Raw genomic sequence first — 22,598 nt, forward strand, 5'->3', positions numbered from 1 at the left:
TAACAGCAACTGAAATCACAACGTGTAGTCAACGCCCTCCAGCCAAAGACCACCAAGCACACACCTGCGGATGGACAAGTTAGGATTTAAGCCCCTTGTAACAAAGAAGACTGTCCACCATGGGGTACCACAGTGGGGTTCAGGAAGGCAGTCTAGAAAATGACTTTTTACAGGAGTTGGGGTTTGGTTAGGCAACTCTGGAGAGGGTTCAAGGAAGTAGGACTTGGCTCTGGATTGGATGCTGTCAGGAAACAGTAAGCAAATCTATTATTGAATATCTTATTAAACCTTATCTCTAGGGTGGGAGAAATGAATCAAAGCTAAAGCCACAATTGGTAGAGAAGCAGCAGTAGCCCATGTTAACCAGTATAGGAAGATGTGTGTGTGTGTTTGTTTAGTTTTCTGTGGTTTACACAGTAACCTTGTTTTTGTCTGTGGTTAGAAAAGAGTCTCGAATGGTGTTTTGTTTTGTTTTGCTTTGCTTTGCTATCATGGTTGCAGAGTGACCTTGTCTGAATCATACTGGTGCTCTACCAGATTTTTATATCCAACGGGGGACACCCATCTAGCCGTCAGTACCTAGCAAACTCCTGGCAGCATTGAGGTCCAGCTGAGGCAGGCCACCTCTCAAATGTCAGGGACTGCTTCTCTTTCTCATGTGGCACCCCTAATATATAAAGAGTTTCTAAAAAGAGAGACTAGACTAAAAGCTTGATACACCTGAGTAATCTAAAACAGTTGCCACTAGTCACACGTGATTATTTAAATTTAAATTAATTAAAATTAAATAAAATAAACAATTTAATTCCTCAGTTACACCAGCCCCATTTCAAATATTCAACAGCACATGTGATTAGAGGCTACTATATTAGATAGTGCAGGTATAGAATGTTTCCATCACTGGAATTATATTAAACAGCACTGCTGTGGAAAAAAGTACTAGAGAAATTGAGAGTTCACCAAAAAAGAAATGAAAATGCCTTTAAATCATATGAAATGTTACTCAAACTCATTTAAATAGAAATGCACATCAAAACTCCACTGGGATCCATTTCTCTCTAAAAGATTAACAAAAATCTAAAAGTTTGACAAGGTACTATATCGGTAAAGCTGTGGGTAAAGCTGTATTGTACAAGCTTCTTTATACACTGCTGGTGGGGGATGCAAAATGGTGCAACCCTTACAGAAGGGAATATGGCAAAATATCTAACAAAATTACATGCGCATTTACTCTTTGACCCAGCAACCTCAGAGAGTCCCACCAAAGATTCCTGGGAAAACATAAAAAGACATATGTACAAGGCTTGTCATAACTGGACTACTTTCAATAGCTAAAGACTGGAAACAAATGTTGATCATTAGGAAACTAGTTAAATAAACTAAGGTACACCCACATAATGGAGTACTATGCAGCTGAAAAAGTACTAAGAAACATCTCTCTATGCCAGTATGGTGTGACCTCCAGGATATATTTGTATATTGAAAAAGAAAAAAAACAAGTAGAGAAGAATATGTACGGCATGACACTGTTTAGCTAAGAAATGGGACACACACACATACACACATGCACACATACATATATTCTGCTTTTGTTTAAAAACAAACAAGCAATGGAAGGCTAAACGTTAAGAAATTGCAATTTTATTAGGGAAGGGTAAAGATATAGAAGCAAGATTTCTCCGAATAAACACTGTCATGTTTGTTTGACTTTGGAACCATGTAAATATTTTACACCTAATTACAAAACCTGGAATTAATGGAACAATTTTAAATTGAAAGTAATAAAATCTAAGAATTAAAAATAAAAGCAATGAACCTGAATATATATTCAGGTGGCAAAAATCACACAGTGAAAATTATTCTGAGTGATTTTCACACAAGAGTTTGACAATATGTCCTTGATAGAAGACACTAAGAAAATATGAGATCTTCCAAAACACACAGACAAAACTCTCTTAAACTGTGTTCAAGAATCCTATTGTTAGGGACAGGGTTGATATTATTATTCTGAAACTGTTTTGCGTGTTTTGGGGAGACAGCAAATGAGTAATTTTGTTATTTTGAATTCTAGCCTTTCTGTTGTTTTGAGATGCAAGATTCTCCATGTGGGAAAAAGGAGGTCCAGATGAAGATCAAAGAGGTTAGACCAGAATCTGAATTGGAATTATCAGCATAAACTCATGATATATTTCATCTTAAGAAAAGTATATATATTCCAACTTTGTTTACCAAAATAGCCTAGAAATAATGATCACCTACTACCAGTGAGCAGCCTTACAGCCCAGATTAATGTTTCTAATAGCATCTCCTAGAGTGCACTGATTGTTGGTATGGGGCAGGAAACGTATCAGAGGAGCCAGAAACATCTTGTCATACCAGATAGCAAGGAAGGTATCAAAGAGTCACATCAAATGATTCAGGAGCCAATTAAAGAGGCTCTCACTGGCCAAAGATGGGACAATTTAATCATCAAAACCAAAAACAACAGCACTGGGTTGAAACACATCAAATATGTTAAATCCGTAGGTTTATAATAATAACAAATAAACAAGAACCTAATTGATCATCACTGGAAGATTCTAGGAAACAAATATCTTATTTTGTAAACTGGTTAAGCATTAATCCAGCCATTCCCAAGGAGCCATGCAATTGATAGTCAAATAGGAGATACAGGGGATTTTCTCTTCATAGAAATATTCTTGCTATAAGTATGAAGGAATGATAGAATTGAATCAACTTGCAACACCCGATGAGTGAATGAATCTAGGCATTGAGCAGCAAGGCTGCTTATATCACAGAAAGAGAAAACCGGACTTTATCTGCTTCCTGTTGGAAGAGCACCCCTGCCCCCCTTGAAGTCATCTAGCCCTGCAGAAATAACCAGAATCTGAAGTAGCCTCTAGACCCAATAACCAATTTACAGGAAATACAGAAGACACAAGAACATGTTTAACAACACAACAGGGGTGAAAAATCCACATTGTACAAAATTCTACAGGAAAAATGAAGACCTAGTTTCTTAGTAAGTCAATTACAAGGGACAGGGATTGGGGGAGAGAATAAAGAAGAGGACACACTTAAAGATTAAAAGAGATTTAAAAGTTGTATCAAATCAGTGGCAATGGGTGCACCTTATCTGAATCCTGATTCAAGCATAAAAACTATAAAAAAGTTTTTATAAGAAAACCATAATTCAAAAAGAGTCATGTACCAAAATGTTCATTGCAGCTCTATTTACTATAGCCAGGACATGGAAGCAACCTAAGTGTCCATCAACAGATGAATGGATAAAGAAGATGTGGCACATATATACAATGGGATATTACTCAGCCATAAAAAGAAATGAAACTGAGTTATTTGTAATGAGGTGGATAGACCTGGAGTCTGTCATACAGAGTGAAGTAAGTCAGAAGGAGAAAAACAAATACCGTATGCTAACACATATATATGGACTCTAAGAAAAAAAAATGTCATGAAGAGATTAGTGGTAGGATGGGAATAAAACACAGACTTACTAGAGCTTGGACTTGAGGATATGGGGAGGGGGAAGGGTTAGCTGTGACGAAGTGAGAGAGTGGCAGGGACATATATACACTACCAAACGTAAAATAGATAGCTAGTGGGAAGCAGCCGCATAGCACAGGGAGATCACCTCTGTGCTTTGTGACCACCTAGAGGGGTGGGATAGGGAGGGTGGGAGAGAGGGTGACGCAAGAGGGAAGAGATATGGGAACATATGTATATGTATAACTGATTCACTTTGTTGTAAAGGAGAAACTAACACACTATTGTAAAACAGTTATACTCCAATGAAGATGTTAAAAAAAAAAAAGACATTTGAAAATTTGAACACTGACTGGATATTGGCTAATATTAGTAAATTATCATTATATTCAAGTATGATAATGGCATTACAGGTATGTTTTTTAAGTTATCTTTAAGAGACACATACTGAAATATTCATAGATAACTAATGTGATGGGTAGAAGTGAATAGACGTATAGAATCTATATCCTCTGTATCTATATTATAGATAAAACAAGGCCATGAGTTGAAAATTGTTGAAGCTTGTTGATGGGTACATGGACTCATTATACTATTCTTCCTACTTTTGTATATGCCTGAAAGTTTCTAGAATAGAAAGTTAGAGCAAGATTTCAAACAAATAAGGCAAAATAAATAATCTTGATGGTGTGTATAAAGATAGTCAGTCATCATTTTCTATTCTTTTTTTGCACTTTTGAATTGCTCATAATTAAAATCAAAGCAATTTGTAAAAGAAACCATGAGAATAGCTGTGGAGATACTTAATTTGAGGGAGGGTGCTATAAAATCTTATTTCTTAAAGAAAAAGGAACTAAAGTGAATAAGCAAAATATTCACATCTGCTTGCTCCTGGTGGTGGGCATAGGTGTTTGCTTATTATTTTTTGTTTCTTTTGTTTGTTAAGATTTTTCCATAAGTTAAATAATAACTGTTTATTTTAAAAAAAAAAAAACGTGATTGTGTAATACTGAGATCACATTGCCCTCTGGGGAAGCCGCTTGTGTCTAGTCACAGAGATCACCAGTAGATTTAGTGCCTGGGGATTCTGTATCAGTGAGAAGTGGAGAGAAAAGGACAGGGTGTCTGGGGAGAAGGGGGCACTGCCACACCCCCATTCCACTGCATACTTTCTCATACTCTGCAGCTTCTCTAGGAATGCTAAAGGGTCCTCCAAGTTGTCGATGAATAAATAAACACAAGGAAGAGATACCTCAGGGGTTAAGCATTTCCCTCTACTCCCTGAGTGGACGCCTAAGGCACCCTCCTTTACACACACCTCTCCACCATGGTGGTCAGCACCCCGGGGCTTTGACCTGAAAACTGCACTCTCAGTGCTGCCCTCTCTCCTGGGTCAGGCAAGTTCCAGCATTGCTACGGTCATCTAATTATCCACTGGCTGATGTCCTTGCATAGTTTACTTAGGCTTTTCCTATTTGTTTTGCTAACTCCAGAGAGCACTTCAAAGTAAGATCTGGGAAACTGCAGAAGAGTGTGTTTCTGGAGGAAAAGCAAAGAATATAGTTAAAACTTTTGGCTTCAAGTGGTGAGACCAAGCACACTTCCCATTTTGACAAACAGAATTTGAGATGAACCTTTGGGAATGTTGAGGGGTGGGGAGGAGGGTAATTTACCCCGCAGGTTGGTGACTTTAGGCTCTGCTAAACAAGTCTAGGGTCAGTAAGGGAAGATTCTGCAGCGAGCCTGGAGTGCGGACCCCTGAGGCCGTTGAAACTGTGGCTTTGCTCTGAGTACAAGACAGTTGGTGGGGGGAAAAGAAGCCATCAGATATTCCCATCTCAGCTGGTTTTGTTCTATCCATCTCTGGAGAGTCATAACGCATGAATTTATTTGGGAAGGGGGGACAGTGTTAAACAAGGCATATTGTCAATTACTCTCTGTTGTTAATTACTCTTCAATGTTAGCATACTTTTGAAATTAACATGCTAAAAAGTGATGACTAAAAGGCCAAATTTCTAAAGGGAAGAAAAAGTTGTTTTAGGATCAGACCAAGCATATTTATTAAGCATTCACTCATTCATTCATTCATTCATCTTTTAAATATTTTTAAAGCACCTACTATGTTTCTGATTGTGCTACCAGGTTCTATCCTAAGGTTACTCACACGACACGGTAGCCACTTACAAGGAGAGGCATTGGGTAAGGATGTGCTCAGTTTTACCTACATTAAATTAAATTAAAAACCCGTTGTTATTTAAACATTTATATAACTACAGGCAGTCATTATCCGGGTTGTTTTCCAAAGGCCAAGTTTGACTCCGTGCGCCTCTGATTACTGACACAAGGCACTGCAGCAACATGAAACATCTCTTCAAAACAAAGCACACCAAAGAAACTATTACACAGGAGGTTTAGTTCAGGGAAAAGGAACAGAGAAATAGCTGGGAGTACAAAGCTCTTTATCTCGGTTTCCAAAATGCAGTGGTTTAACATTTAAAAAGGTTACTTTGGGGAATATTTTCTCCTGAAATTTTCTTTCACACATTTACAGTCAGGAAGTACAATAGAACCATGAACATCTTCTACTGTCCGGAGAGGATTTTCCTGCTTTTACTTATGTATTAGATTAAAATAGCGCTTTACTTCTCTTCAAGCCTGAAGACAGGATTACATTCGAGTCTAGGTCTTCCGTTTCAAAATGTGAATTGTTAACCAGGAGATAATGAGACCTGACTTTTTTTTTTTTTTCTTGAATTGGCATATTTATTTCTCAATTTGTGAAAATGTCCTTAATTTGTTGATGTAGCAAATTTCAACTCTGATTGCTATGCAAAAGAACAGAAGATAATCTGCTTTGCAACGAACTTTAAAGTTCAATTGCACACAGGCAACATGCTATATATGAAAAAATTACTAACTGAACTACAGCTATTAAATACTGAAAAAAGTTAATAGTTTATTATAATTTATTTTATTTAACAATCTAGGAAGTTTGCAGCCATCAGCAGTTCCGGTGCAATTTCTGGTGCAATTGGAAAATAGGAATCTCCGTGGAGCTGTTAGTGTAGCGAACCTTGTAGGTAAAATACATGCATACTTCTGATAGCACATGTGAAGGGATCTCTCTAAAATTGACTTCATTAGTTTCGTTCTCAGCAAACTGACCTGGGCCACTCAACATGGCTTTTATTGTTCCTGATGTTAGCGCATGTTCTCTTTTCACAATAAATTCATGACCATCCGAAAATATCAATTTGACATACATGGCGTCAGGGCCCTCACAGCCACCATAGGTTTTCTCTTCTCCATCCATTATGTTCTTATGAAATTCTACTTTGCGTCCACAGGAACTTTAGTAGTTTCCTAGTGAGGCAGGGACTCGCTGAGTCGGACGCCCGTCCCCCCAGGAAGTGCGCAGCGCCCCCTCCCTTCTCCCACAGGCCAAGACTAAGAGGAAGGTCGTCGTTCCTGGAAAGTCTCAACCAATCCTATCCTGGGTCTTTTGACTCCCGGGGCATGCAGCGCCGATCCTGATCTGAGACCTGACTTTTAACCAGGCAACCCTGACTGTTGAGAGGTCTGGCATCTTATGTCCATAAAGTTCCCCCAGGTAAAATGAGCACCAAAGGTCTGTAAATATCAACACTGTTATCTCCTTCCCCCTTGCGCTGACAAACATGTTAGTGGTTGTTTTTCCTGGTCAGATACAGCTGCCTTAAGAGATTTCAATATTTCTTTCTTTACTTTTTTCTCACCTGAGTTTTCTGAACTTTTCATCGCTTAAAAAAAAAGAGAGAGCAAGCGGAAATAGACAAGATCAGAACCCCTTTAGACATCTCTCTCTGGTTTAATCTGTTGACAGTCTAAACCCCAACGGAAGACATGTCCCCAGTATTGTGTATCTTACCAACACGTCTGAATCATGTTTCCTACTTCATGAAAATGCTAGGATTGTACCAACTTCTCTTTACACAATTTACAAAACAAAGTGATCCCATAGACAAACAAAAGAGTATTGACCACTTAGATTCCTGATATCGAAAAAAAAAAAAGATGTTAACTGTTAGAAAAGGCAAATAGTGACTAGAGGCATTTCTTGTGTGTGTTCTGTAGGAATAAAGTGTTATTAACACAAAATGTTATTATTTCAGAACTGCAAAGAGCCTCTGGGTGATCCAGCATCCTTATTTTGCTATCATGGAAAGTGGGACCAGGGAAGTAAAGGGACTTTCCCAACATCACATGACTAGACTTCAGTCCTTCTATTCCTTGCTGCAAGATACCTCTAACAGAGACAAAAGAAGGAAATAGGTAAAGAATGTTCAAAAATAAGAAGTCTCTTAAAATCAGGCCTTAGTGCAAACAGCACCTCTTCAGAGAGGCCATCCCTCAACAGTTCCTTTCTCAGCTTTATTTATCTAAAAAGAACTAAGCTCTTCCTGAGTTTATGGATTTATTACATTGCAGGGTCTCACACTAGAATGTAAGCTCCAGGAGGGCAGGAGTTCTGTCTGTTTTGTTCCCTGTTATACATACTCAGCACCCAGAAGTGTGCTTGGGCCCCCAGGTGACACACAATAAGTAGCTGTTGAAGTGAATGAATGAATAAATGAAGTGAAATCTGGCTGACACCAGAGGTGAGAACTGAGGACTTGTGATAGAAGGAGAAAAAATAAGATATGAAAGCCTGTATGATATCATACTGCAATCAAAAATAATAATAAACTGAGTGGACATTTTGAGAATCTTCATACAAATTCCATCCTGCCTCCTTCCTCATGAAGGCTAAGATCCCGGATACTGCAATTCCCCTAACATTCCCAAAGCTTTACTCTTAGGGTCAAACTCCTGGCGTTTAACTAATTAATACATACTAGATATTTTATAATATTTTAGATATTAGAACAAGAGGTGTCAGCAAGCAGAAGGTGAAGCAATGGACTAGAACTAGATAACTCACATCATAAATATTCAGCTCTTGATGGTCCTGAGTTGCTTGAATTGTATTGGGATCTCAAGACGCTGCCAGTGTTGAGGTCCTTTTCCATGGGTTCCAAAATAGCCAAAATTTGTGTGTTGCTGGTCATCTAGTACTGACTGTAGACATTCAATTTAATTTTATTCAAAAAATTTAAGTTATTGAGCATCTACTCAACAAATGACTATGCTAGGCATTTTAGGGAAAGATATATGAAATAGGTTGAGTTCTGATGAAAAATGTTGGCTGCTTGATGTACTGCTTGCTTGGCACACTGCCTGCAAGATGCCGGTGGCAAATAATTTTTTTTCTTGCAGTTGTGGAGCAGAAAGGATAGGGGAGGGGCCCTTTCTGTTGGATTAATAAGGAGATCATCAAATCTGAGTTAATTAAGGACAAAGATGTCGAATCTGAAAGAGTTCAGTAGGACTAAAGAGGCTTCCAATGACCTGGATGATAAGCATTTTCAATCAGTGAAAAATATGAAAAACAAAAATAAAACAATAAGGTGATGAATAAAGAGGTTTTTAAAAAGGCATAAAGGATTTAAAAATTGTTTTCTTCACATTAATTCTTAAACATAACTTTCAGTGGACCACCTTGATTTTATGTAAAGTCAAGAAAAGAAGGAAAGGAAGAATATAGAGTTTAAAAAAATTTTTTTTAATTTATTTATCTATTTTTGGCTGCGCTGGATCTTTGTTGCTGCACGCGGGCTTTTCTCTAGCTGCAGTGAGCGGGGGGCTACTCTTCGTTGTGGTGTGCAGGCTTCTCATTGCAGTGGCTTCTCTTGTTGCAAAGCATAGGCTGTAGGCGTGAGGGCTCAGTAGTTGTGGCACGTGGGCTCTACAGCACAGGCTCAGTAGTTGTGGCTCACGGGCTTAGTCGCTCTGCGGCATGTGGGATCTTCCCGGACCAGGGCTTGAACCTGTGTCTCCTGCATTGGCAGGCGGATTCTTAACACTGTGCCACCAGGGAAGTCCCTATAGAGTTTTAAGATGAAAATAAATGCTAAAGAAAGGTGAAGCTTTAGACAGATGAAGACAACAAAGAAGTCATTGGAAAGCCCCGTTGACAGCAGACTCAGTCAGAGACTATACATGTGAGGGGCTGAAAATGGAGTATTCAACCAGCAGGAAAGGACCCAGAGAGGAGGAAAAGGAAATGGATCATCATGGAAACCAAGACAAATTTTAACAGCCTTAAAGGTGCTGTTGTCTTAAGTTTCTAGAGTTTGTTATTGGTTGAATTAGGTACAAGTGGCTCCATAGGTAGCAAAAGCCAACTGGTAATCAAGAGACGATGCTGCAACAAAACAAACAGTGCATCCTGGAGACGGCATAACAGACATCTGTCGTGTGTGTGTTCTTGGATACAACTCTACAGGAGGACTCCTGACCCATTTCTAACAGCATGGCACCCGTGTATTAATCACAATGTTTCTGGCTGTAGGTAATAGGCAAACCAAATAAAGCAGCTTTAATAATAAGAAAACATGTATTACCTCCCATAGCGGTTAAGTCAGGAGGTAGTAGGAGTGGGCTGGGGTGGGCTGGGTCTCCAGGATCAGTGAATTCAGCTGCTCGATGTTGTCAGAATGACCTGTCTGGGGCTTCCCTGGTGGCACAGTGGTTGAGAGTCCGCCTGTCGATGCAGGGGACACGGGTTCGTGCCCCGGTCCGGGAAGATCCCACATGCCGCAGAGCGGCTGGGCCCGTGAGCCATGGCCGCTGAGCCTGCGCGTCCGGAGCCTGTGCTCTGCAACTGGAGAGGCCACAACAGTGAGAGGCCCGCGTACCGCAAAAAAAAAAAAAAAAAAAAAAAAAAAAAAGGAGAATGACCTGTCTGATCTGCCATACTTTGCATGTGTGCTAGCTCTCCTCATTTTCACAAGATGGCAGTAGCAGCTCCAGGCATCACATCCTCACACAATACCGAAAGCCACAAAAGAAAAGGGCACACGAGTCCCCCTAAAACCCCCTTTTAAAGAAAGAACTCAAGCAGAAGCTTCCACACCTTCAAATCTTCGATTGGTAAGAATTATGTCAAATGTTGCAGTATTTTTCTTTCTCTATCTGGTTTATTTCACTTTGCATATTGCCCTCAAGGTCCATCCACATTATCACAAATAGCAAGATTTGTTTCTTTTCTATGGCTTAACACTATTCTATCATATTTATCTCACAACTTCTTTAGCCATTCATCTGCTGATGGACACTTAGGTTGTTTCCATGTCTTAGCTATTGTAAATAACGCTGCCATGAATGTGGAGATACAGATATCTCTGACATTGTGTTTTCATTTTCAAAGGCCATTCTGAAACCAACCAATGACAAGGGGGATTGGCAGGCAGGGTATGGGAGAAAGGCTACTGGGTAGGCGACAATGGTGTCTGCCATCACCTCTCATTTACACACAGTAACAGTCAGTCTTTTGTTGTGTACAGTTCTGTGGGTTTTCAGAAATGCACAGAGTTGTGTAACCACCACCACGATCATTAAGATATAGAGAAGTGTATTACGAAAGTGGGTGGATCAACCAGCATGGACTTGCTGTTGCGCTATAAATAAGCAAGAAAGAGAGGAGTCACGGTTCTTATATCCTTTGCCCTTTATGAACACACTTCCAGGAAGATGACCAGGCAATGTGTAAGTCTGATATAGGGAGGTACAAATAGTGTGTTATAGGGGCTTGAAGAAGGGAGAGACTCCTATGCTGGAGCTACAGCCTGTCCTTGTGACTGTTTCTGGTTCCCAGGACACCCTGTTCAGGTGGCCACTCAAGAGGCCATCTCTGACTGCTGCCCTGCGGTTGTCATGATGGTTAACTTTGCTTTCCAGAACTCACAAACCTTGTTTTATTTTACCCGTCCTTCTTGTCATCCCCCAGTTAGCCAGCTGGGGTAGTTCAGGTCCTCTGTCCAGATTCAGGATCTGTTTTCAGTCCAAAGAGAGAGGCTGGGTCTGCAGAGGGCCTAGTTCCAGGGAGGGGTGGCTGGCTTCAGGATGGCATTATGCTAACTTGGTTTGCCTTTTGATCTTCATTATGGCAGGTGGATGATGCTGACAAACTATTGTCTCATCACAGAGATAAGCATGGCCTCTGTGATGAATTCAAACATATTAAAGAATACAGTAAAATGAAATAATGATTATAGTAAGGGCAGCAAACACAGTAGCTAACATTTACAAACCAAATGACTGTCCAGTGAGAGCAGCTTTTCAGCCCTATTCAACAATACTTATAGTGTTTAGAGTCCCGTGAATGAGCCCAACTGTGGCTAAAACCAGTCATCTAACCCGGCTTGCTTTCATGCAGGGAGCTGGCGCCAATGCTTGTCTTTACTGCCCAGGGCCAGGACTTGCCTGTACAGTGCCTTTGTGCAAAGTAGAAAAAGTCTCCCCTTCCTCTTGACACTTTTCCATCTATTAGAAAAGCATTGTAATATGCAGTAAAATTGTAATAGTTAATATACAAATCCTTGGCGTATGAACTGTGAATGGTGCCCCTTAGGTTACAACCAGAACAGCTGTAAACAGTAGCCTTGGGACCCACTTGTTTGGGGCATGAGAATAAGTCCTGTTGTCTCAGAAATGTAGCAGGTCTGGATCAGTGGTTTGGAGGATACCTGGCAATTTATTCATTCATTCATTCATCACTTATGAAGTGGTTACTATATTCCAGGTGCAGTGCTATGTGCTGTATGAGCGTTATCTCATTTAATCTTTGCAAAATAACTGTGAATAGGTATTATTTTTATCCCTACTTTATAGATGAGGAGATCAGAGTTATTGCTTGCCCTAATTCACACTGTTCGTGACAGAGCTTAGCTAGAATCTTGATGGAGCTGATACTAAGGTTACCACTCTGCTTCTGAATACGAGCTCTGACTACAGGTATTTACATAAAATACTTCTGTTGGAATTGATGTTGGTAATTCTTATATTCATATTATTGTATATCTTCATTTTTAATGTATTTTGTTGGATTTCTCAGAAAAAAGGAATGGACCCTGTGGTTCTTAAGGTGCTGCAGAAGATGAGGATGGAAACAGTTTAAACTTGCAAATATTAAGGGGAAAAAAGATTTATCTTTTCAGACCAAATAACTGAAGACAGAGCAATAGAGGTGAATTGCATGGGGCTTCTGTGTTGCTGGCTTCAGTGGAGATGGGTCTGATTGTACCCAATTAGGGGGATTAACTCTCCAAATTGGAAGCATGCTGGCAACGACTCAAGCATGAGAGCCTCAGCTTTCGCAGTGATAATCCTTTCAATCTTGGGAGAGACGACATGGCAGCTTCCTCCCGAGCACATGCCAAAGAAGAATCTAGTAGCCAAAGACCAGCTTGTCCTTTCCTCTTGGTTTCTGTACTCATGAGAGCTTAGCTTTGGGGCCAATAAAATACTCTTGCTGAAGTCCTGCTGTCTTGCTGCCTTCTCTAAGGAAGCTGATTGAAGTGAATGAGAAATGAAAAATTTTGCCCAACGGCTTCTTACTGGGTTCTCTTACATGAAGGATTCTTAATTTAACTGATTTCCTCTTCCTAAATAGATTTAGCAATTAGGGTTGCCTATTAACCTAGAATTTTCCTGTAAGAGTCTCATCCTCCATCATGTCTGCCTGCCTCACAGCACTACAGCTGTATAATCGCAGTTAAATACACATCTCTTCAAAGCAGAGGAGATATACATAGCCAGATCCCAGTGGCTGGCTCTTGAATCCAGTTGGATTCGAGAATCACGTGCAAAGCACTTTGCCAGCCACTCTGAGGTGATGGAAAGATGAGGGCAATCTGGGATTTCTAGGCTCCCATGAGTCACTCACTTATTAATTTTAAAAATGTTTATTGAGTACCTACTATCTGTTAAGCACTGTTCAGACGATGGGGATACAGCAATAAACAAAGCAGACAAAGTCCCTGTACTTTATGCAGACAGACAATAAAGAAATAAATAAGTAAATATATAATATGCTAGATAACAGTAAGTACAAAGGAGGAACTATTATAATCCAGGCATATGCATTAAAATGCAAACAAAACCCCTCTGATGCTATGTGTTGGTGCACAGCGCTCTCAGTTATAATGGAAAAGGAAATTCATTTTGACAGAGGAGGGAAGACTCGTGGAAGGATTTGTGCAAGTGGGGAGATTTCAGCTGGAGCCTGAAGAAAGTTTAGGTCAGGTGAATCCAGACACGATGCAAAGAGGCAAGGAAAAAAAAGCTCTCCAGGCATTAGGAAACATTTCAGCAAAGGTCCGGGAGTGCGAAGAGAGGGGATGCAAACCACATTCAGAAGAGCTGAATAGTTTACTCCAGTCTCAGCACTGGTGGGATAACAGGTGGAACAAGAACCCAGTCTAGAAAGGTCTGTAGAGGCTAAGTGATGAAGGATTTTGACTTTCGAGGAGTGTGGGTTGAGCTCTGCCGGCGGTGGCAAGTGCCCTGAGCAGATGTGTTTATAGGCAGCAATGTGTCAAACAGTTAATGTGTCAGCTGGATGCTGTGTCCAGGTGCAGCAGGTGCCTGGGGTGGTGCCGGCCCTGGTGGCTGACACCCAGTAGCGTTGAGATAAGCAGTCTTTGGTTTTCCTTAAAAAACAGAGGTATTATCTTATGACTCAGATGAGTCAGGATAACAAGCTAGACATTTACATCCAAATATGACCTTTCCTTCATTCCTAAGCCACTGATACTCAAGTTCAAGGGCAGTAAACATGAGGTCCTGACAGACAGATTCAGTTTCTTCCTTTTACAGTATAGTTGAGCAACTTGTGAGCTGAAAAGCTGAGCTCTACTGATAACCCAATGATTTCTTGCACCAAGCCTCGGTGAAGGCTTCCATTAACAGATGTGGCTTGCATCATCTCTTGACAAACTGCATATACAGTCAGCTCTCTGTATCTGTGGGTTCCATATTCTAATATTCAACCATGAATCAAAAATATTTGAAAAAACAAAATTCCAAAAAGCTCCAAAAAGCAAAACTGAAATTCGTTGCATGTTGACAACTGTTTACATGGCAGCTCCATTTTATTAGGTGTTACAAGTAATCTACAGATGATTTAAAGTATACGGGAGGACACGCTTAGGTTATATGCAAATACCACACCATTTTATGTAAGGAACGTGAGCATCTGCAGATTTTGGAACCTGTGAAGGGTCCTGGAGCCAAATCCTGTGGATACTGAGGGATGACTGTCGATGGTCAGAGACATACAGTAAGGAATGAATTCTACCATCTTCACTCTCCTGACATTGTACATTACCCTCATGGTTCATAAGTAATAAACAGCCCTAAAGAGAAGGAACAAATACTTTCATTTCATGAGTTTATTTCACTATCACCCCCCAGCTGACTCTCCTTTGCTAACTCAGCCAACAAAGATATTTGGTTCACCTGAGTTTAAAGAAAAATATTTTCTATTCCTTTGTTCTTTCTTCCTCTGTATTTTCCTTCCTTATATTTATTAGGCTCATTTTCTTGTTTCCTCTCTTTGTTTCTGCTTATGGTGTCTGGAAAGGAAGAACAGAGATGCTTGCATGGGGGGTTTTAGACATTTTTGCCACACTGTGTATATATAATGTGAGTCCATTCCCATCTTTCCTCAATGTCTTGAGCGAAGTATCCATTTCTCAAGAATGCTTTGTGGAGTTGGCTCTCGTATGCTGGCCTTTTTCCTGGTGGGTGTGGGCCTGGAACGGGGGCTGCCCTCCGAGCGTCCACCGTGCTGGTTACAGAAAGAGGACGCAGTGCACACACATCCTCCCCTCCAGCTCGAAGGCCTAACCAGCCCAGGCTCCTGTTCTCTCCTCAGGGATTACTGGTGGTAACATGAAGCCAGCTGAGTTGGGCTGGCAAAGAAATGGGTATTAACAATGATACTTTGAAAGTGCACTAGCTAGCCAACATGTAAGTCTTTCAGTTGTTTTCAACAATCCTTTCAGTCGGTCAAAAACACAGCGTTGGACATCCCAGACTCCTAATCTCATCCCCCAATCTACCTGTATACCTTGTTTGTTTAAGGTTTTTTTTTTTTTCCCCCCTAGAAAACACATGATGATTTTAAAAATTGCTTCATGCGGTGGAATTGGGCTGTTTCAAAGCAGAAGTATAAGAACCACAAACAGTGAGGATTCTTGCAATCAACAGCTGTAACCTCAAACTCAAGGGGGTGGAGAAAATTTGGGCTGCCATGCTCATTAAAACAAACAAACAAAAACCAAAGAAGCAAAACCATTTATTTGCCATTAAGTCCCTTCAGACATTCTGGGTGAGACCATCAGAGGCCCTGTGTGACTCTGCTGCCATGTTGGATGGGGCTTCAGAACCCCACTGGCCTGCATCTGTGAATTAATCCCAGTGTGGGTGTCAGGGATGGGGGCTTCCTACACCACACCAAGCAATTCTCAGATATCAGCAGGGTCTCGCGAATTCAACTCAGTTCTAACACCATCTACACGGAGACAGCATCAGATTCCACGGGTAAGGGTTCAGTCCGGCGAGACTGCTCTCCCCGACTCCTGAGGTAAATCGCAAGCCCAGGTTGTTACCTGTGTTTCTGACTGGCTATAAACCAGAGGCTCCCATAGCCCCCTCCTCAGGTTTGATTAATTTGCTAGAGCGGCTCGTAGAACTCCGAGAGACATTTCACTTACTAGATCACCGGTTCATTATAAAAAAATATATATAGAACCCGGGAGGAGCCAGATGGAAGAGATGCTTAGGGCAAGGTGTGTGGGAAAGGGTGCCGAGCTCCCATGCCCTCTCTAGGCACCCCAAGTCTCCACACGTTCACCAACCAGAAGCTCTCTGAACCCTCTCCTTTCGGATTTTATGGAGGCTTCGTTACATAAGCATGATTGATTAAGTCACTGGCTGTTGGTGAGGGATTCAAGCTCCAGACTCTCCCCTTCCCAGAGGCTGGGGGATGGGACTGAGTTCCGACCCTCTAACCTCATGGTTGGGGACCCTGGCAAGGTGAGGTCCAAAAGTTACCTCGTCAACATAACCAAAGACATATTTATTGCTCTCATCACGGAGGCAATGCCAAGGGTTTGAGGAGCTCTGTGCCAGAAACGGTGACAAAGACCAAATGTATATTTTTATTACGAATCACATCACAACTTGACTGCTGGCTCCCCGTCTTTCTAGCTCCGTGAACTTTACGAGTCACTTCATCTTTCTGTGCCTCAAGTTTTCATCTATAAATGAGGCCCAAAAGAGTACCTACTTCACAGGCACCTTGTGAGGATGGAACGACGTGATTTCCGTAAGGCCGTTAGAATGGCCTAGCCTCCGGTGCTGCGCCTCTGTTGGCACCCATGCTAAGGGACCCCACCAAAGAGTATTAAGTAGTACTGTGCATACATTTAGGTTAAATACCAGAGGGGAGAGGGGAAGCTTGGTGGCTTCTCCAAAGGAAAAAGAACTTTCAAACATCAGGATGATAAATGAAGAAGGAAAAGCTTTTTCCAGAATCAATTACTGAAAAATGAGGGCGGGGTTCATGGCTCCCATAGACTAGAGTGTAGGGTAACCCGTACGCTTTCCCCTGCAAAGAGTCAGAAAGCAGAAGAGGGGGCACTGAGAAAGATTTGTAATTCTGCTTTAAGTTTCCTTTTCCAGTGTAATGGATTATTTGTATACACTTGCTCTTGGTAGAACTTACATAATACCTAAAACCCAGTAGTCAAGGTTATACACATGCAGAGACTTGGGCTTGAACAGATAACCCGAGTGCCATTTAGAAGGCACTGCCTGACCCCAGGAGCGTCATGCACGCCCCCCCCCCCCAGTGATAAGCATCGTGTGGCATGGGCAGGGGTGGCCTTTGAAGAAGCTTAGAAATGGCTGCTCCCCTAACTAGGAGTACTAGGTAGTACCCCCTAACTCTCTCCCCATACACTCTCCTGGCCCGTATCAGCGGCAGCCTCCAGTTTTAAACACAAAGGACATTTGTTCCATGAAATCACTGTATAAAGCTGGCCTCTTTCTGTTTTGAGTAATCACGAAATTGGGGGTGAAGGAGAAAGGCAACTCCACATTTGAAGCTACAAAAAGCCTGTGATTCATTTTTAGTCTCTTTATTCAGCAGCGTAGTCTCGGATAATTTGCAGCAAAGTTCTACCCTGGAGCAAGTTTCCTCAGTCATGTTAAATTCATGGGGAAAATCCTCCCAGGATTTAGAACTGAAAAATAGACAGCTTTAATAACAGAAACGTTGATGTAAAGAGTGGAGAAAGGCAGCATGTTCTAACCATTTAGGGAAAAAATGGGTAAGATGTTACTAATAAGCCCTGCTATATTTTTATCCTACCGTTTTCTTCATCTGAAGGAATAGTGACGTGAGCTTTTAAACTCTGAATGATTATCTGACAGCTTCTATCTTTAGGACAAATTATCAGCAAGGGTTTTATTTCGCTATTACCTTTACTCAAAACTCAGAGGACACATGCTTACCGGAGCCCAGATGAGGAAATGAAATCTACAGACAAGAGTGCCATAAGCAGAACAGCAGAACCCAGCTACTTCGAGGTTGCCTTGGTGGGCGTTGTCCTTCTTCTCGAGTGTGGCTGGATAGAGATGAACAGGGCCCACAGCACCGTCCTGGATGCAGCCCCAACCTAACTCCCAAGCCGTATCTCTCACCATCCCCTCCAGCCACACACCCTATGTTCCAGTTACGTCAAACTACCCACTGGTCCCAAATATGCTGCATGTTTGAACACTCTCCTTCCGCCCACATTTCCTACCTGGGCAAGTTTCAACTCATCTTTTAAGAGTCATCTGCGATGTGACTTTCTTCCAGAAATCTTTTCAACCCCAGGCAAAGTTAGTGACATCTTACTCTGCTCTTCCACAGTACCCAGTACCTGCTTCACTATGGAGTGCAGTGCACTGGAATTCTGTTTACGGTGTCAGTTCCCCCTGTGATCCCAAAAGGGCAAGGACTTCACCTAGGATAGCTGAACTCTCCAGTCCAGTGTTTCTCAACAGCAGCAATATTGACATTTTGGGCCAGAAAATCTCTTGGGTGTGAGGGCTGTCCTGTGCATGGTAGGATGTGTAGCATAATCCCTGGTCTCTACCCACTAAATGCCAGTAGCACACCATCCTCGGTGTGATGATAAAGAACCATCTTCAGGGCTTCCCTGGTGGCGCAGTGGTTGAGAATCCGCCTGCCGATGCAGGGGACACAGGTTCGTGCCCCGGTCCGGGAAGATCCCACATGCCGCAGAGCGGCTGGGCCCGTGAGCCGTGGCCGCTGAGCCTGCGCGTCTGGAGCCTGCGCTCCGCAACGGGAGAGGCCACAACGGTAAGAGGCCCGCGTACCACAAAAAAAAAAAAAAAAGAACCATCTTCAGACATTGCCCAGTGCCTCCTGGGGAGAAAATCAGCCCGGATGAGAACTACAGCTCTAGCCCTAACAGAGAGCCTGATATATACCAGGTGCTTAATATATATTTGCTGAGTTACTAAATCAATGTCCAAGTTAATGAATAAAAACCGAATGAACCACAGATGGAGAGAAGAAAGATCTTACTACATCTTTCACACACTCACCAAACTTAGGATCTTTATTCCAGAAGTCTCTTTATGACTCGGTTCTACTTTCTTCCTATTTTGTCATCCTTTGTCCCTCACCTGCAGGCTCTTCCACATCCTCATGCTTTGTTTTCCTTCCTGCCAATCCAAATTCTGTACTGAATGCAAGGCAAAGAACAACTTATCTACTTCAAAAGCCTTCCCCAAATGTACCCAATCCACAGTGACTTCACACATTTATGAAAAATTTAAAGCATATATATTTGCATATATACGTATATACATACGTGTACGTGCAATACTATTGGTCTTGGAACTATTATCATCTTTTTGTTTCACACAAGTGTATAGGAGTTTTCTTCTCAACCAGAAGAATCGCTCCTTGATAGAAGGCTTGCTTATGATTTTGAGATTTTTCTTCCCCTTAGCATTAGCATAAGTTTATGAACAACAGATGTTTAGCTTTTGCTTGAAGTGTATTTTCTTCCATAAGCATCTGGCAGGTGTGCTAAATCTGTGTAATTGGTGTGGTCTTGACATAGTTTTGTTTTTAAAAGGCATAGGGCTAACTCTAACATCTTGCAGTTTTTAAACAAACTCATTTCAAGGAGATTCTGCAAACATGAATAAAAGTAATTTGCAATGTTAGAGGATTTCTGTGAGAAGGCAGTAAGTGTAAGACAGGCAATGAAAAAGGCAAAAATGGCTGCATTTGGTCTTAAATTCTGACTGTACTCAAACTCCATGTAGGCTTCTTTTTCCCCTGCTTGGTAAAACTATCTTAAAAACTTTGGCTTCCCGGTTTATTCTGAGCTCTCTCAGCGCCAAAGCATCCGTCGCACCATCCTGCTTCAGGCTTACTTGCAGTGACTCATACGTACACTCTCCCAAGGCTTGTGTTTGGAAATCTGCTCAAACTTCTGGGCTGTAGGGCATTGCTTCCTCACATTTTTCTTGGAAGAGTTCATGCTTTGCCCAAGAGTAGTCACCCGTGGGGCTTCTGATCCTCAGCGTTCAATGGCAGGGTGACGGGGACAAGCCCAGAATGTACCCGCACTGCATTTGAGCTCCATATCTGCAACAGGATCAATGGAGACATACAGGGTGGGGGAAATGTCTCTAGCTTCACCACTAATACTTGTAACCCTTAATAAAAGGATGAAAGAATGCTTTTGTTCACATCTCATAGATCGTGACTTTTGGCAGAACAGCCTCTTGAGGCTTCTGCTTCTCCAGTTCCAATGCTGATTCCTCTCTGCTGTATCTTTTGACTCACCCTCTCCATGGCCCCCTCCTCTCTGCCTGCCGAGTCCTCCCATTTAAAATGCAGAACGCAAACGCTTCTCTCGAGCCCGCCTCCTCCTACGGTACCATCTTGACTTACTCCACCTTGTCACCAGTGCATGTCGGCCTCACTTTATCACTTCCATGTCCCTGTCTCACTTTCATACGCAGCTCACTACAATCTGGCAACCTTGGAGTATGCCCTCAATCTCAAGATACACCCACTCTTTCTTGGAACTTGGGACCACCTGATATTGCCACATTCACAGGGCCTTTTCTGGCCCTCCAGCTCCTTGACTCTGCTGGCCTGCCTGCTTGGACGGAGCGGACACGCCCGTTTGAAGTTGTCTCCTGGCTTCGCTTTCAGTCCCTTGATTTTCCCTCGTCCCTTTGGCCTTCTCAGACTCCTTCCTAGTCTCACCGTCCACCTTAGGTCTAGGTCATTTCAGGGTTCCATCTTCAGCTTTATTCATTTCCCCCCTTAATGCTCTCCCTCTGATGACTTCTTACATTGTCATGTCTTCAAGTATCAATTAAATGTAATGGCCACTAAATGCTTCTCTTTACCTTTTCCATCCTCTGTAAGTTCCAGCCCAAGTTTTCAACAGACCCCAGGTTTGCCAGTCATCAAGCATCTCAAATGCATCACGTTCAAGACCAGATTCGATTCCCTCCCTACCCCCATGGCCTGCTCCCCTCTGTTTGTCCCTCTGTTAACGACTATTTGTTCTAAGATACAAGCCGAATTGGTGTATGACTTCTCTGTCTCACTAAATACTGCTCATACTTCTGAAGGCTCTTGATCTGTTTCATTTTCATGTTGAAAGATGATCAAAACTGAGTTCTTGCCTCTGTTCTCTTCCTGCTCTTGTGTATGCTTTCCTCTGTGGTTCCTTGTGTTCCCTGTGGCAAGAAGCCAGATCTGATTGCCTCTCCCCCATCCCAAAAGTTCCTGGTTCTGAAGGCAGTGGAGAACCAAGTCCAAGGGAAGCCTGGAATTCAAGGTCGCTCACCACAGTAACTCTAACCACGTTCCCTTCAGAACTTCATTTCTTACCACTTCACTGACCACAGGGGGATGGGCCAGTCTCCCAAACTGCATTCTAACCCTGTATGCACCATATACTTTCTTTTCCACCTGGTAAAATTCAGCTAGAATGTTAAGGCTCAGCTCAAAGGGTCTTTGTGAAGCACCCTTACCCTGGGCGCTTAAGGAGAATTAACCATCACCTTCTGTGTCTACACAGCACTTTCCTTTCAGCTCTCTTAAGTCACTTCGTAATACAGTAGTTTTCATGTTGGTCACTGAGCTTGAGGAGTCCATGGTGTAGCGGGGTGAACAATATCTTTTCCATTCGTTGGCCTGTCATCCGTCCATCCATTATTCTGGCCAGCATTTTGAGGCTACCACATTTAAGATCCCCTCCAGTGTTAATATTCTATCATATTGAATATTATTTAATTTCTATATAGAGAGAAAATAGTGTAAATTACAGGTTTAAGTACATGACATGGGCAAACTGCATCATTTGTGTCTTGATCATTATTAAATTTCTAGTGCTCAATGATAACTTAGCAGGTGCTCAATAAATGTGTTGATTGAACAAATAAGTTAATTCCTAGAAATTGATGGGAGGTCGACTTAGGTGTAGGAATAGTGGAAAACAAATCTTGTTTTTCTCGATTTTTAAAAAGCTGTTTGCTTGAAATCATTGCACTTGTACTGAACTGAACCTCTGTAGCAGCTGAAATTACTCGACTGCTACAGACAGTTCTGAGTTACATATGTTATGTGCACTGTTCTCTACTCCACAAAGTATTTCCTGAGCGACACAAATGAGCAAACTCAGGGCGGCGAGGTCCCAGCAGCAGCAGGCTAGCCGCCCTACAGAATGCAGCCCTAGAGTCTGTAGGCTGAGGCCATCTCTGCGGGGACCCAGCCCGGCACTCACCTGTCCTGACCAGGCAACGCACTAGCGGCATCATCTGGGTTTACAGTTTTAACTTCCAACTTCGCCATTCCCTTCCTTCTCCAATACTTTACAGTCCTTTTCCCAATTTTTACTTTTCGTCTGCTTGCGTACATTACCCTATTTTCACCTACATTCCAGTCCTATAAACCAGAAAACATAGATGAATGAGTAACTGGGTAAACAGTCGCCTCGATTAGAGCCAATACCTTAAACATTTTCAAACTTTCCACGAAGGACCGCGTTAGATGCCAACCATGACGTTACCCATGCTCTATTAAATGAATAAAATCTGGCTTAAATGACAATAAC

At 41.9% G+C, this 22,598-nt stretch overlaps 1 long non-coding RNA gene and 1 pseudogene across 1 annotated transcript in view; both read right to left on the reverse strand.

Moving 5' to 3' along the window:
* The window catches only part of LOC136792038 (uncharacterized), a 63,207-nt gene extending 40,784 nt beyond the window's left edge, over positions 1-22,423 (reverse strand). Inside the window, exons 1-2 of the long non-coding RNA XR_010835162.1 lie at positions 22,269-22,423; positions 19,051-19,170 (exon numbers count right to left, since the gene is read on the reverse strand). This is a non-coding gene — a long non-coding RNA (uncharacterized lncRNA). The remainder of the gene's footprint in view (positions 1-19,050; positions 19,171-22,268) is intronic.
* Positions 6,480-6,868, reverse strand: LOC131763840 (elongin-C pseudogene; annotated as a pseudogene).
* Positions 22,424-22,598: the final 175 nt, after the last annotated feature.

The sequence above is a fragment of the Kogia breviceps genome, chromosome 10 (assembly GCF_026419965.1).
Source record: "Kogia breviceps isolate mKogBre1 chromosome 10, mKogBre1 haplotype 1, whole genome shotgun sequence".
NCBI lineage: Eukaryota > Metazoa > Chordata > Mammalia > Artiodactyla > Physeteridae > Kogia > Kogia breviceps.